This window comes from Callithrix jacchus, chromosome 14 (assembly GCF_049354715.1).
Source record: "Callithrix jacchus isolate 240 chromosome 14, calJac240_pri, whole genome shotgun sequence".
NCBI lineage: Eukaryota > Metazoa > Chordata > Mammalia > Primates > Cebidae > Callithrix > Callithrix jacchus.
The window spans coordinates 93745040-93760922 of NC_133515.1; the positions used below are offsets into that span (position 1 = coordinate 93745040).

At 36.3% G+C, this 15883-nt stretch overlaps 1 long non-coding RNA gene across 1 annotated transcript in view; it reads left to right on the top strand.

Annotated features, from left to right (window-relative positions):
• Positions 1–15409, top strand: part of LOC128929658 (uncharacterized) — a 37828-nt gene extending 22419 nt beyond the window's left edge. Inside the window, exon 3 of the long non-coding RNA XR_008476449.2 lies at positions 15231–15409. This is a non-coding gene — a long non-coding RNA (uncharacterized LOC128929658). The remainder of the gene's footprint in view (positions 1–15230) is intronic.
• The last annotated feature ends 474 nt before the right edge of the window (positions 15410–15883 follow it).

Below are 15883 nucleotides of genomic sequence, written 5' to 3' on the forward strand. Positions count from 1 at the left end.
AATGGAACATGTGTGTTGAGACCCGGAGAGAATTTCAGATGGAGAATAACAGAGGAACAAACTGTAATAGAATGCCAAGATAGGATCTGGATAACAGCAAGATAAAGTATAATGAAATGAACTGGGCATCCAGAAAGGGTCAGTGCCACGGCCAAAGTTAGAGCCAAGAATAATACCCAGATCTCCTGACCCCAAAGCTGCAGTCAACGATAGAACAGAATCAACCACAGCTGCACATCTGGTGTCTTAGATCAGCTACAATTAGGAGCCAGGCAATTCCTAGTCTTTGTTATAAGAAACTCTTTTTCTGCCACATTAGCTTTTTAAGTACTTATCATGTTACATTTTCCCATAGTAGCTATTTTCATTATTAAACAAAATAGATTTTTGCCATTTTCTTTATTTTTAATGCAAGATTACTCATATTTCAGATAATAATAAAATATCCTTGCAATCTACCCATCTGACAAAGGTCTAATATCCAGAATCTACAAGGAACTTGAACAAATTTTACAAGAAAAAAAAAATCAACCCCATCAAAAAGTCTCAAAGGATATGAACAGACACTTCTCAAAAGAAGACATTTATGCAGCCAACAAACATGGAAAAATGCTCATCACTGGTCATTAGAGAAATGCAAATCAAAACTACAATGAGATACCATCTCACACCAGTTAGAATGGCAATTATTAAAAAGTCAGGAAACAAGAGATGCTGGCAAGGTTGTGGAGAAATAGGAACACCATTACACTGTTGGTGGGAGGATAAATAAATGCAACCATTGTGGAAGACAGTCTGGCAATTCCCCAAGGATCTAGAACCAGAAATATCATTTGATGCAGCAATCCCATTACTAGTTATATAACCAAAAGATTGTAAATCATTCTACTATAAAGACACATGCACACATATATTTATTTCAGCACTATTTACAATAGCAAAGACTTGGAACCAAACCAAATGATAGACTGGATAAAAAAGCATACGGTACATATACACCATGGAATACTGTGCATCCATAAAAAAGAATGAGTTCATGTCCTTCACAGGGACATGGAAAAAGCTGGAAGCCATCATTATCAGCAAACTAACACAGGATCAGAAAACCAAAGACTGCACGTTCTCACTCATAAGTAGGAGTTGAACAATGAGAACACATAGACACAGGGAAGAAAGTATCACACACTGGGGTCTGTCAGCGGGTGGGGGACAAGGGAAGGGAGCGTATTAGGACAAATACCTAATGCATGTGGGGCTTGAAACCTAGATGACAGGTTGATGGGTACAGCAAACCACCATGGCACATGTATACCTATGTAACAAAACCTGCACGTTCTTGACATGTATCCTAGAACTTAAATTTTTTTTAATCTTCTCAACGTTTTATTAAACAATCCTTTAAAAATTATCTTAAATTGAGGAAAGTATTGAAAAGAGAGTAAGAAACTACCAAACCAAAATGGAGGGGTGAGCAAAATGAATGGTAATTCAGAGCGGCAGCAGATCCCGGCCCTGGGCTCCACCCAACCCCTGCAGGGCTCCACCCCTCCTCTGCAAGAATACAACATCCACCTCATTTGCAAAGTAAGAGTAAAGATGATTTGATAATCTCATATGGCACAGGAAAAAATACTTGACAAAATTCCTCATTCATTCATAATAAAAATAAAATCTCTCAGCAGGTTAGGAAAAGAAAGACCTATGATTAAAACTATATCACAGTCAGGTGTCACTTAACAGTAGGAATACACTCTGAAAAATGTATCATTAGGTGATTTCATTGTTGTATGCACATCATAGGGTGTACGTACACCAAGATGACGTCACCTACTGCATGCCTAGGCTATAGGCATGGCCAATTGCTCCTAAGCTACACACCTGTACAGCAGGTTACTGTACTAAATACTATAGGCAATTGTAACATAATGGTATTTGTTTATTTAAAAATATTTAAATATGAAAAAGGTAGAGTAAAAATATGGTATTGTAGTTTTATGGAAACACAGTGATATATATGGTCTGTCAATGACCAAAGTGTCATTATGTGGGTTATGTGGTCCAGGAGTATAAGCATAAAAGTCTTATAGCAAGATCAGAAACAAGACAAAAATGTACCCTCTCGCTACTTTTGGTTCACTTTTTTTTTGAGGCAGTATCTCACTCTGTGACCCAGACTGAAGTACAGAGGTGTAATCTTGTCTCACTGTAGCTTTCACCTCCCTGGGCTCAGCTGATCCTCCCGTCTCAGCCTCCAGAGTAGCTAGAACCATAGATGCATGCCACCTCTTCCAGCTAATTTTGTATTATTAGTAGAGACAGGATTTCACCATGTTGCCGAGGCTGGATTCATACTCCTGGACTCAAGTGATCCACCTTCCTCGGCCTCCTAAAGTGCTGGGATACAGGCATGAGCCACTGTGCCTGGCCTAAGTTCACATTATGCTAGAGATCCTGCCCAGGACAGGGAAAAGAAATGTAAGAAGGATTTTAGAAACAAATCCATCGTAGTTCACAGATGATTTGATTTTATTAAAGTTTCTAAATGAGTTTAGCAATATTTCTATATACAAAATCTATATACAAAAATGATTTTATTTAAACAAATCAACAATAATTAAAAGTAATCCAAAATACTATATATATATTCTCACTAACATGTTAAAATGTCAAATAATAATTCTATAACAAATGTGCAAGATTTCTACAAATCAAATGATAAAACTGTACTGCCATACACTTAAAAAAAAGTTAAAGGAGATACATGTTGATGGGTTGAGAGAGTCTATATTTAAAGTTATCAGTTTTTCCCAAATAAATCTATAGATTCAATGTAATACCATTCAAAATCCAACAAATTTGTTGAAGTATGTAACTTGGCAAGTGGATGGTACAATTTTTATGGAAAAGCAAAAATTTTAAAAAGTAGCTGATCCACCTCAAGAAGAAGAACAAGTGACAAGATTTGCTTTTCAGATGTGAGATCACGTTACAAAGCTTTGATAATGAAAAAATGCATACAGATAAGTGGGAGAGTCCAAATAGAGAGCTATCCTTCTATGCATACTTGACTTACACAGGGATGAAACTGCAGAGCTGTGGGGAAGACACAGATTTCCAATAATTTGTTCTGGGATAATTGGATAAGCAATAAGGGAAATAAAATAAAATTAGAACCCTGTTTCCCACCATATAAAACATATCAACCTCAGGTAGATCATAAACCTAAATATGAAGGAGAAACAATAAAGCTTTCTAAAGTCAAAATACAAAACTATCTTTACATATTTGGACATAAAGTGATTTCTTTAAAAAATGTGATCAGCATGAAGAATAATAGAAATAAATGAAAACTAAAGATACCTATTATCTACAAGTTACCATAAAAATACAGGGGGAATAAAGCCAGAGAATACATTTGTCATACATGAAAACAAAGGGCTTTTATTTGAAATACATAAAGATTTCCTGCAAATCTATAAGAAAAAGACAAGAAAGATAGGCAAGAGTTGTGAAAAGACACTTTATTTAAGATGTGGTTAATAAAGCTGTGAAATTGCATTCAATCTTTAGTCACAAAAGAAATGCAGATTGAAACTAAAATGTGATACCTTTGCATGAACTAGGTCAGCTAAAACTTAGCTGAAAATATCGTGTGTTGGTAATGATGCGGAGCAAATGGAATTCTCATACACAGTTGTTTGTAATGTCAATTATCTTAAACTGAAAACTAAGTTTGGAAGGCTAAGCCTATGCTAGCCTGTTACCTGGCAATTCTATTCTAAGCATACAACCAACAATTATGAACTCATGTTCACCAAAAGGCATGTACATCAGTTTTATAGCACTATTATTGGCAATATCTGAAAAACAGAAAGAATGAATGTATAAATAAATTGTGGTGTTTTCATGAATAGGAACACTAAATAGCAATGAAAATGGAAGAACCACAGCTACACCTAACTGGCAGAGATAAATCTCAGGAATGTACTGTTGAAAGAAGAAATAAACATACAAAAACATATGGCCGGGCGCGGTGGCTCAAGCCTGTAATCCCAGCACTTTGGGAGGCCGAGGCGGGTGGATCACAAGGTCAAGAGATCGAGACCATCCTGGTCAACATGGTGAAACCCCGTCTCTACTAAAAAATATACAAAAAATTAGCTGGGCATGGTGGCACGTGCCTGTAATCCCAGCTACTCAGGAGGCTGAGGCAGGAGAATTGCCTGAACCCAGGAGGCGGAGGTTGCGGTGAGCCGAGATCGCGCCATTGCACTCCAGCCTGGGTAACAAGAGCGAAACTCCGTCTCAAAAAAACAAAACAAAACAAAAACATATACAGTATGATTACATTTATATACAACCCAAAAACAGACAATCAACCACATTGTTAGGAAATAATGACAAGAGGCGTGAGGGCTTCAGAGTTTCATGTCTGCAGCATGATGCTTCATGACCCAGGTAGTGGTTACAAGAAAATACGTTTTATGATATGTGTGTATGCCATTACCCAACAACAAAATTAAAAATATATATATTCTTTAATCACCATCTACAATCACTTTTGGCACTTTTTATATTAAGCGTGTTAGAACCATACAACTAGAAGAGGAACACTTTTACATTATTGCTGGGAATGTAATTTCAGTCATTTTAAACAAGTATGGGGGGGTCTTCAAAAATTAAAAATAAAACTACCATGGAACTTTGCGATCTCACCTCTGGATACATGTCCAAAGGAAACAAAATCAGTATTTTGAAGGCATATCTACACTTCCATGTTCATTGCAGCATTTTTCACAAAAGCCAAGACATGGAAATGACCTAAATGTCCATTGATGGATGAATGGACTTTAAAAAAATGGTGCATGTGTGTATCAGGTGTGTGTGTGCACACATAATGGAATGTTATTCAGCCAATTTAAAAAAAAGCAAATTCTGACATTTGTGACAACATGGATGAACCTGGAGGACATGAGATGATTATATTCAGTGAAACAAGCCAGACTAAGAAAGACAAATACCGTACAGCATAAGCTCACTTTATGTGGCATCTTAAATAGTCAAATTCACAGAAACAAAGGGTAGAATAGTGGTTGCCAATGGTTGGGGGGAGGGGAAAATTAGGAGATGTTGATCAAGGAGCACATCTTAGTTATTATGTCTTAGTTATGAAAGATGAACAAGTTCTGGAGATCTAATATGCAACACTGTGACTGTAGTTAACAATACTGTGTTGTATATTTGCAATTTGCTAAGAGGGTAGATCTTAAGTGTTCTCACACATACACAGACAAAATAAAAAGAAGAAAATAGTAACTATTTGAGGTATTGGATACGTTCTTTAGCTTGATTGTGGGATTATTTACAATGTGTACGTATTTCAAAACATCAAGTTATATGCCTTAAATGTATACAGATTTACTTATGAATTATACTTCAATAAAGCTGGGGGGAAACATGCAACTTGCTTTTGGCCATCTACTTTGAAAAATCTGAATGATTGGACACTATAAACGGCATGTCTTCCAACTCATGTTGGTTTGATATTTATTTCTACGAATTCTTGGGAGAAACTGTTAATTAAGCTTCATGTTTCACTTACATAATTAAATTTCACCCAATAGAATGCAAACTTTTATTCACATTACATGGAGCACAGTGATTGTGATTCTTTGATCTGAATTCTCCAGTGGCTTATTTTACTTTTTAGTTCAGGAAATGGATTCTTTTTCAGTCTTTAGATCTGTTCCAACTATTTTGATTTCCTCGGAGGTAACAAACATTTTTATTGTAGATCTCTTGTTACTCCTTTCTTTTCCATCTTCTCTCATAATATTATCATTTATTTCTCAACTTGTATCTAATCAAATATTTCTCAAATATATACCATAATATTATCTAAGATTATCATTTATTTCTCAATTTCTATCTAATCTAAGATTTCTCAAATATACACTCTACATTATCATATCTGTTTCCATACTACCAGTTCTTTTCTTGACTACTTCTGGCACAAATTTTGTTTTTCCATTATCCTTTTAATTTTCTCATAATCATTTCTTGCTCTCACCTACATTCTTAAAATTTCTGTCATTTGCTGTCTATATGTTACACCTTCATTGCCTTCAACTATAGGAGTAAGAATGCCATGTTTTGATGCATACTCTTTAAAGGTTTAAAAGATTTTTCTTTTGTTTTCCTAATAAAAAATCTTTAGATATAAGCTCTTCTTCTCCATATTCAAGATGCTCTTTCCTTTCCCAGGCTATGCAGTATATTGTCGTAGATTCCATGTTGTTTTTTTCTCCTTTCTGGGTAAAGGACTATCTTTCTAGATCTACATTTGCTAAAAATCAGGGCATGTGAAATTCCCCCCTTGTCACTGGATTGCTGGGTGTCCAACTGGATGGCAGCTTTATGTAAATATTTCAAGACTTTCCCTAGCTCCATCATTTTTATGTAAATTATGGTGAAATCTTTAGAATGCACTGCTATCAATATTTTTCCTGAGTCAATCCCACATGCTTTGCTTGCAGGTTTTTGACTCCAAAATTCAGCGTGCCATCCTGAGCCTTTTCCCTCTCCACATGCTTCATGCAGTTGTACTTTTGCAGTCTGCAGCCTTTTCCAAGATGATTAAAAAGAAAGAATACAGATGTGGTTTGGAGATAGAGTTGGAAAAAAGCAGAAGGTGAGAGAGAATAGCTCTCTACGTATATCCAAAAAATGCACGTACAGTGGAGGGAAAAATATCTGTTTAGCAGAGAGCTTGTATTTGTAAACAAGAGGGCAGAGAGTGCATGAGGGAGGGAGGGGTTATCTAACTACACTGGAGTGAGCAGATTTCTCATGAGCTTGGAAAATGGACCATCAATTACACTTTTTTCAATCTAGTTCAATCGACTTAATAGTAGAAATTCCTTCTAGATTCCACAATAGGTTTCCTGTCAGTCTTAATTTAGCCTGTTGCGAGTTACTTTAATAGTACAGAACATACCTCATCTTATTGTGCTTCACATTATTGTACTTCCTAGATACTGAGGTTTTTACAAGTTGAAGGTTTTTGTCAATCCTGCATTGAGAAAGTTCATTGGTGCCATTTCTTCCAACAGTATATACTCATTTTGTGTCTCTCTGACACAGTTTGGTATTTCTCACAATATTTCAAACTTTCTTATGATATTATATTTGATAAACTAATCTGTGATCAGTGATCTTTGATGTCATTATTGTAATTGTTTTGGGATGCCACAAACCTCACCCATAAAAGATGGTGAACTTAAAATGATAAACGTGTATTTTCTGACTGCTTTACCAACTGGGGTTTCTCTTCCACTCCTTGGATCTCTCTATTCTCTAAGAGACACAATATTGAAATTAGGCTAAGTAATAACCCTACAATGGCCTCGAGTGAAAGGAAAAGCTGCAGGTCTCTCATTTTAAATCAAAAGGTAGAAATGATTAAGTTTAGTGAGAAAGACAAGTTGAAAGCCAAGACAGGCTGAAAGTGAGGTCTCTAGTGCCAAACAGCAAAATTGTGAATGCAATAGAAAGGTTGTGAAATAAATTGAAGTGCTACTCCAGTGAACACATAAATGTTAAGAAAGTAAAACAACCTTATTTCTGATATAGAGAAAGTTTTTGTGGTCTGCATAGAAGATTAAACCAGACACAATATTCCTTTACACTAAAGCCTAATCCAGGTCAAGGATCTAACTCTCTTCAATTCAATGAAGGCTGAGAGAAGCAAAGAAGGTGCAGAAGAAAAGATCAAAGTTAGCAGAGGTTAGTTCATGAGGTTTAAGAAAAAACACCATCTCCACAACAAAAAAGTGCAAGATAAAGCAGCAAATGCTTATGTAAAAACTGCATCAAGTTATCTAGAAGATCTTGCTAAGATGTGGTTACACCAAACAACACACTTTCAGTGTGGATGAAACAGCCTCCTATTGGAAGAAGATGCACCTAGGACTTTCCTAATTAGAGAGGAGAAGTCAACGTCTGGCTTCAAAGCTTCAAAAGATGGGATGACTCCCTTGTTAAGAGCTAATACCCTTGGTGGCTTTAAGTTGAATCCAAGGCTCATTAACTATTCTGAAAATTCTAGGGCCTTTGGGAATTATAGTAAATCTACTCTGTCTGTGTTCTATAAATGGAAAAATAGAGCCTTGATGACAGCCTATCTGTTTACAGCATGGTTTACTGAATATTTCAAGCCCACTGTTGAGAACTACTGCTCAGAAAATAAGACTTCTTTTAAAATATTACTGATCATTGACAATGCACCTGGTTTCCCAAGAACTCAGATGGAGATGTACAAGGAGATTAATGTTGTTTTTAATGCCTGCTAACACAACATCCATTCCATGTCCCATGTATCAGAAGTATTTCAACTTTCAAGTCTTATTATTTAATAAATAAATTTTGTAAGGCCATAGCTGTCATAGATGGTGATTCCTCTGATGGATCTGAGCAAAGTACATTGAAAACTTCTAGAAAAGTTTTACTCTTCTAGATGTTATTAATAACACTTATGATTCAAGAGAAGTGATAAAAATATCAGCACTAACAAGAATTTAGAATAAGTGGCTTCCAACCCTCATGGATGACTTTGAGGGGCTCAAGACTTCAGTGGAGGAAGTAACTACAGATGTGGTGAAAATAGCAAGCCATACTAGAATAAGGAGCAGGAAGCCATTATCTTCCACAAACACAGGAACAGAAAATTAAAAACCACATGTTCTGACTTATAAGTGGGAGCTGAACAATGAGAACACATGGAAAAAGGAAGGGGAACAACATATACTGGGGCCTGTTGGGGGGAATGGGTTGGGGGAGGGAGAACATTAGGACAAATAGCTAATGCATGCTGGGCTTAATGCCTAGGTGATGAGTTAAGAGGTACGGCAAACCATCATGGCACACGTTTACCTATGTAACAAACCTGCACATCCTGCACATGTGCCCTGGAACTTAAAATTAATTTGAAAAAAGAAGTAGAACATGAAGATGTGACTACATTGCTACAATCTCATAATAAAACTTGAAAGGATGAGGGGTTATTTCTTATGGATGAGCAAAGAAAGTGGTTTCTTGAAATGGAATCCATTCTTGGTGAAAATGCTTTGAACATTGTCAAAATTAAAACAAGGATTTAGATTATTTAATAAACTTAGTTGACAGTGGCAGGATTATACATCAACTATAATTTTGAAAGAAGTTACACTGTGGGTAAATGCTATCAAACAACACTTCATGCTACAAAGAAATCTTTCACGAAAGGAAGAGTTAACTGAAGCAACAAACTTCACAGTTGTTTTATTTTAAGAAATTGCTGGCCAGGCACAGTGGCTTATGCCAGTAATCCCAGCACTGTGGGAGGCCAAGGTGGGCAGATCACGAGATCAAGAGATCGAGACCATCCTGGCCAACATGGTGAAACCCTGTCTCTGCAAAATATAAAAATTAGCTGGGCATGGTGGCGCACACCTGTAGTCCTAGCTACTTGGGAGGCTGAGGCAAGAGAATTGCTTGCACCTAGGAAGCTGAGGTTGCAGTGAGCCGAGATCGTGCCACTGTATTCCAGCCTGGCAACAGAGTGAGACTCCGTCTCAAAAAGGAATTGCCACAGCCACTCACCTCAACAACCACCACTCTGATCTGTCAGCAGCCATCAACATTGAGGCAGGACCCTTCACCAGTAAAAAGGTTATGACTTGCTGAAAGCTCAGGGGGCTGTTAGCAATTTTAGCCATAAATGTTTTTAAATTAAGGTATTTCATTTTTGTAGACCTAATGCTATTGCACACTAATAAACTATAGAATAGTATATACTTAACTATTATCTGCACTAGGAAACCAAAAAATTCATGTGACTCATTTATTGTGATATGCACTTTCTGGTGGTGATCTGGCAGGAAACTCACAATATCTCCAAGATATGCTTGTAATTTAAATAGAAACTGGAAATAACTCACTTTAAATATGTTTTAAAATAAAATATTCATTTTTAAATGTCATTTGACCTTATAGAACATAAAATTCTGGGAAGATAGTAAACTCAGGTAACCAAGGATCAACCTTGTTCTCATATATTTAAAAATGCAGGTTTAATTAAATATTCTTTATAATGTAACTTACATTTGAACTCAAAGAAAGGGAAGAAAACTCACAAGTCATTAAAAAGAAGAAACTTAGATAAGAATGTTAAACTAGCAGGTCAAAATCACAAGGCTGGGCTTCATAGTGTGCATAAGAAGAGATTATGTGATATTTTGGACACGTGAGGCAGAATGCTCAAACTGAGACACCACAGCGATTGTAAAATAAGTAGTACACACACTGAGGCAGGATAGATAGGCAAGATGGTAACTAGGTCCTTGGGATGTAGCCACCTTAACCATAAATACAGTAAGCCCAGCATTTGCATGGTAGTCAAGCTCATTCAAGCAAAACTCTCTCCAAGTTAATTTCCCCTGTAGAGAGCACATGCATTTGATTTTACTTGTCCTCAGTTGACCCTTTGCTCATTATAAAAGTAAAAAGCACACTCCTGGGTAGAGATTTATGGCTAATAAGATATGCAATGTATAAACAAGCATGTAAAGCTACTGTGCATGTGCAGCCAAAGAACCACCCATAACATGCTTACCAGCGACACTCTTTCCCACTCCCTTATGAATACCTTTTAAGGCTCCCATAAAGGGTTCTCCATGGTGCCAGCTTTGTGGTCTCATTCTTAAAAGTAGCCTACCCTGAATCCTCTTTCAGGGTATACCGTCTATTCTGCATATAACTTTCAGAGTATTCTTTCTACTTTGCAACAAATTGCTCTATGCTGCATCTATTTAGCTGAGTGTCTCTTAAATTCTTTTAAACTAAGAAGGTAAGGACCAAAGTTGCACAACAGACATCAACATCACTATATTAGAACCAGAAAAAAACAAAATATGTCTCAGGATCAGCATCTGAAAATATAAAGGGAAGAAAAAACAATCAAACCAAAAAATAATTTTTCAAAATTTAGCATGGAAAACTAAAAGATTAACTTTTTGTTAGGTAATAGAACTCATGATAGGTAAAGTCATAAAGTCTAAGTTTGCTCTATCAATATGAAATTCAGATTTCTAAAATGATAAGTGAGTTCAAAAATTGGTTCTAGACCAATAAACCCCCCAGACCACATGAAAATTCAAAAAAAATAAACACAAAACACTTCATAACCATATGTCTACTACCAGGCTTTATGGGACCAGATACCTTGAGAATAAAACAATGACTATAAACATAATCTTACAATTAAACCACAAACTGCATAAGAACATGATCCTCCATAAGGAAAATATTGACAATCAAGAATATTTGATTCCAAGATATCACCAGTGAATTCTGCATTCAAAAAAATTAGAAAATAAATAGGTATTTGTAAAGATATTCCTTCTGAGGAGACAGAGTGGGAAACAGTATAAAGATTGAAGGTCTGGATGTATCTCTAATATTTTACTTCTTAAAACAATAGCAAATAGAGCCAAATGTTAATTTTTGTAAACTGTGTGGTGACTACACAGATGTTTGTTATTGGTCCATATTTTTCAAATTATGTGTATGTGTGTGTATGTATGTGTGTGTGTGTATGTGTGTGTGCCTGTGTGTGTGTATATATGCATGTATGTATGTATGTGTATATGTATACATATTTTTAGACAGGGCTCTGTCACCCAAGCTGAAGTCCAGTGGTGTGATCATGGCTCACTGCAGCCTCAACCTCCCAGGCTCAAGCAATCCTCCCACCTCAGCCTCCTGAGTGACTAGAACTGCAGGCACTTGGCATCATGCTCAACTACTTTCTTTTCTTCTTTTTTTTTTTTTTTTTTGTAGAAGTGGGGATTTCCTATGCTGCTCAAGACTGGTTTTGAACTCCTGGCCTCTAGTGATCCTCCCACCTGGGCCTCCCAGTTTTGGGATTAGAGGTTTGAGCTACCATGGTCAGCCTCAAATGATATATAATATATATATATATATATATATATTAATTAGCTTGGTCTGGAAAGAAGGAAGAAAGAGAAGCAAAAGACCCAAAAAAGTATAGTAGGCACCAAGTTCTATTGTTGTGTATCAAGTTATTACAAGTGTAGTGGTATGAAACAATACTGATTTATTTATCTCATAGTTAGAGTCTCTGCTCAGGGTATCACACTTAAGGTGTTGACTGGCCTGTGTTCTTATCTAGAAACTCTGAGGATGAATTCACTTTCAAGAATGCACATTCTGGGTGTTGGACGGACTCAGTTCCTTACAGTCGTAAGACTGAGGCATATGGACTGAGTTGTCTCTCTATGCCTAGAGGCTGACCACCCACCATTCCCTGCCTTGCGGCACCTCCTTTCCAAAACTAGCAAGAGAGAATATCTACTGCAGTGGATCTCCTGCATGCCTTGAATCTCTTTTACTTACTTCTTCTGCCTCTGGGCTCTAGATGCACTTTTAAAGAGGTGGCCCTCAACCTTTTTGGCACGAGGGACTGGTTTCATGGAAAACAATTTTTCCACAGATGGCAGGGTGGAGGGAGGGATAGTTTCGAGATGAAACTCTTTCATCTCAGATCATCAGGCATTACAGTCTCATAAGTATCATCCACGTAACCTAGATTCCTCACATGCACAGTTCATAATAGAGATCACACACCTGAGAATCTAATGTCGCTGTTGATCTGACAGGAGTTGGAGGAGCTCAGGCAGTAATGTTCCCTTGCCAGCAGCAGCTCACCTTTTGCTGTGTGTCCGGGTTCCTAACAGGTCATGGACCAGTCTGCAGAGGTCGGATACCCCTGCTTTAAAGGATTCACACAATTAGGTTAGGCCTACTCAAATAATCCCCTTGTAATTACTTGAAAGCAAACTGATCAGTGATCTTAATTACATTTGCCATTTAATAGAAAAAAGTAAAAGGAGTGAAATATCATCAAATGTACAAGTTCTGCTCACATTATATAAGAAGGGAATTATACAAGGAAAAGGGTTATTGGGGGTCATTGTGGAATTCTGCCTACCACAGAAGTTAGGTGCTCACATGAAGAAAGGAGGAATAATTTGGATGTGGATTTCAGGGGAGGTAGGGACACTTGAGAATGAAGGTAACTTGGCATATGGGGATCTTCTAAACCATTTTATTGTGAACTATGATTAACAAAAATGTATAAAACATAACTACAACTGAGTAAATTATTATAAACCACCAAAAAGTTTAAAACAGATGATAGCCCACGACTCGGAAAACTTCCATATGCACCTTTTAACAATAAGCTCTTTTTCCCCTAAAACATCACTGTTCTGACTTTCATGTTAATCTCTTTTCTGCTTTTCCTTATTATTTCACTAAAGGGTATGCATGCATAATAACTATGGTTTAATTGTATTGCTTTTCTTTTTGTTAAGTTTTATTTTAGTTTTAAATGGACAAATAATTGTATATGCTTATGGAGTACAATAGGATGTTTCGATATGTTTTCATTCTGAAACAATAAAATTGGACTAACATATCCCATAAAATTATACTTTGTTCATTGCATGTGACTTTTTTCTATCAACATTATATCCAGAATATCAACTTATGCTATTATATGTAGCTATCATCATGTTCATTATATTACAACATAGTATTTCATTATACAGATATATTATAAATTATCTGTTTATTCTTCCACTGATGGACATTTGAGTTATTTTAAAACTAATACTATAAATATTTTATACATGGCTCAGGCATGGTATGCATATATTTCTCAAGTTTTTACCAATGAGAATTTCTGTGGCATAGGATACGCCTTTGTTTAAATTTAGCATTATTGCCAAACCATATTCTAAACTGGCTGAACCAAACTATGCTCCCAATGGGCATATGAGGGTCGCTTTGTGCCATGCCCTCACCAATAATTGGTTTTGTTAGTTCTGTTTTTATTTGTATTTTAAGCAAATCCAACAGATGTATCTTACTGTAGTTTTAGTTTACTACAAATAAAGTTGAGAAACTTATCATATGGTTATTATCCATTTGGATTTTATTTTTTGTTAAGTGCCTTTCAAATTTTTCTATTGTGATTGTCTTTTTACTGATTTGGAACCCATGTTTATATATCGTAGCTATAAACTCTTTGTTTGCATGTATAAGCACTACATTTACACCCATGTTGATGTACACACACACACATATATGTATGTATGTAGTTTATGGAGGTAAAATCCCAACATAAAATTAACCATTTTAAAGTGAACAGTTCAGTAGCATTTAGCACCAAGCGGTGTACTCCCTACCTCTAATTCCAAAGCATTTCTGTCACTCCAAAGTAAAATTCATTATACATCAAGCAGTTTTCCCCATCTATCCCTCCCACAACCCCTGGCAACCACCAATCTGTATTCTGCCCCTATGGATTTATCTACTCTCCATGATTTATATAAATGAAATCATACAATACGTGACATCCTGTATCTGGCTTCTTTCACTTAGAATAACTTTTTGGCGATTCATCTACATTTTGCATGTGCCAGTGCCTCATTCTCTTTATGACTCAATAATATTCCATTGTATGGATATACAATTGTTTATTCTTTCATCTTTTGACAGACATTTGGGTGGTTTTCACCATTTGGCTTTTGTGAATAGCACTTCTGTGAACACAAGTGTACATGTACTTGTTTGAGTACTTGTTTCTCATTTTTCAGGGATATACTTGGGATAGAATTGTTTATGTCATATGCTAATTCTATACTTAACCTTTTTGAGAAACTGCTTGCTCTTGACTATATTTTACTGTAGATTTTTTCCTTCACTCTATGACTTACATTTCACTCTTTCAATGGTGCCTTTTGATGAAGAGGGTTTCAAATTTACTACAGTCACACTTATGCCTAATGATTTTTGTATCCTGCTTAAGACATTTTTTTCTAACTTAGAAAAGTATTCACCTATATTAACTCTGAAGAGCTTTTTTGTGTGGCTTTTAATATTTAGGTGTACATTTTTCCTGGAATTGATTCTTTTCATATGGTATGAGATAAGGGTCAATTTTTATTTCTGCCATATGGATATCCAAATACGCCAGCTTGATTACTTAAATAGACCACCTCTTCCTCCACTGCTCTCCATCTCCACTTCTGCTATAAACAAGTGTTCATATATGCGTGTGTCTGTTTCTAGTCTCTGATCGTATTCCTTTTTCTTTTTTCATTTAGTCCTGTTTCCATAAGAGATAGAGAAGGAAAAAGGCATCTTTCAACAGAAGCAAGAATATGAGTATAGACTTCAAGCAAGAATGACTCTTTTGAGAGTAAAGAGTAAGATGCTGTTGCCCTTCTACCTAGTTCTTTCCATGGCTCTCATCTTACTCAGAATAAAGTAAAAATCTTACCATGGTGTGATGGATTCAGTTGTTCTTCCCAATTCTCTGCTTCACAGTCATAGAACTGTGCATCCACACCTTTGTTATGGTCTCAAGAACAGCTGTCATTGACTTTAAGTTTTTCCAAATGACTTGTTTAGGCCAATGGGATATTAGCAGGTAAGACACAAGCAGAAGTTTGAAACGAGCTTGCATCGTTACACTTACTCTCCTTGAACTCTGTGATACGCTGTGTGAAGGAGATGCCCGAGGTAGCCACTCACCATTCAGCCTAGGTCCCAGATTAAGCATATATGGAGCAAACCTGGGAATAAGGCCAGCTCACCCACTGCCTGAAAAAAAAAATCACCAAGCCAAGCCCAGTAAAGAACAGATGACTCACAGTCAACCTGAAGACCTATAGCGATAGCATAAATCATTGTTATAAGCCACTGAGGGAATTATTGAAACAGACAGTGGAATGATTAATTACTCCATTCCAGAAAC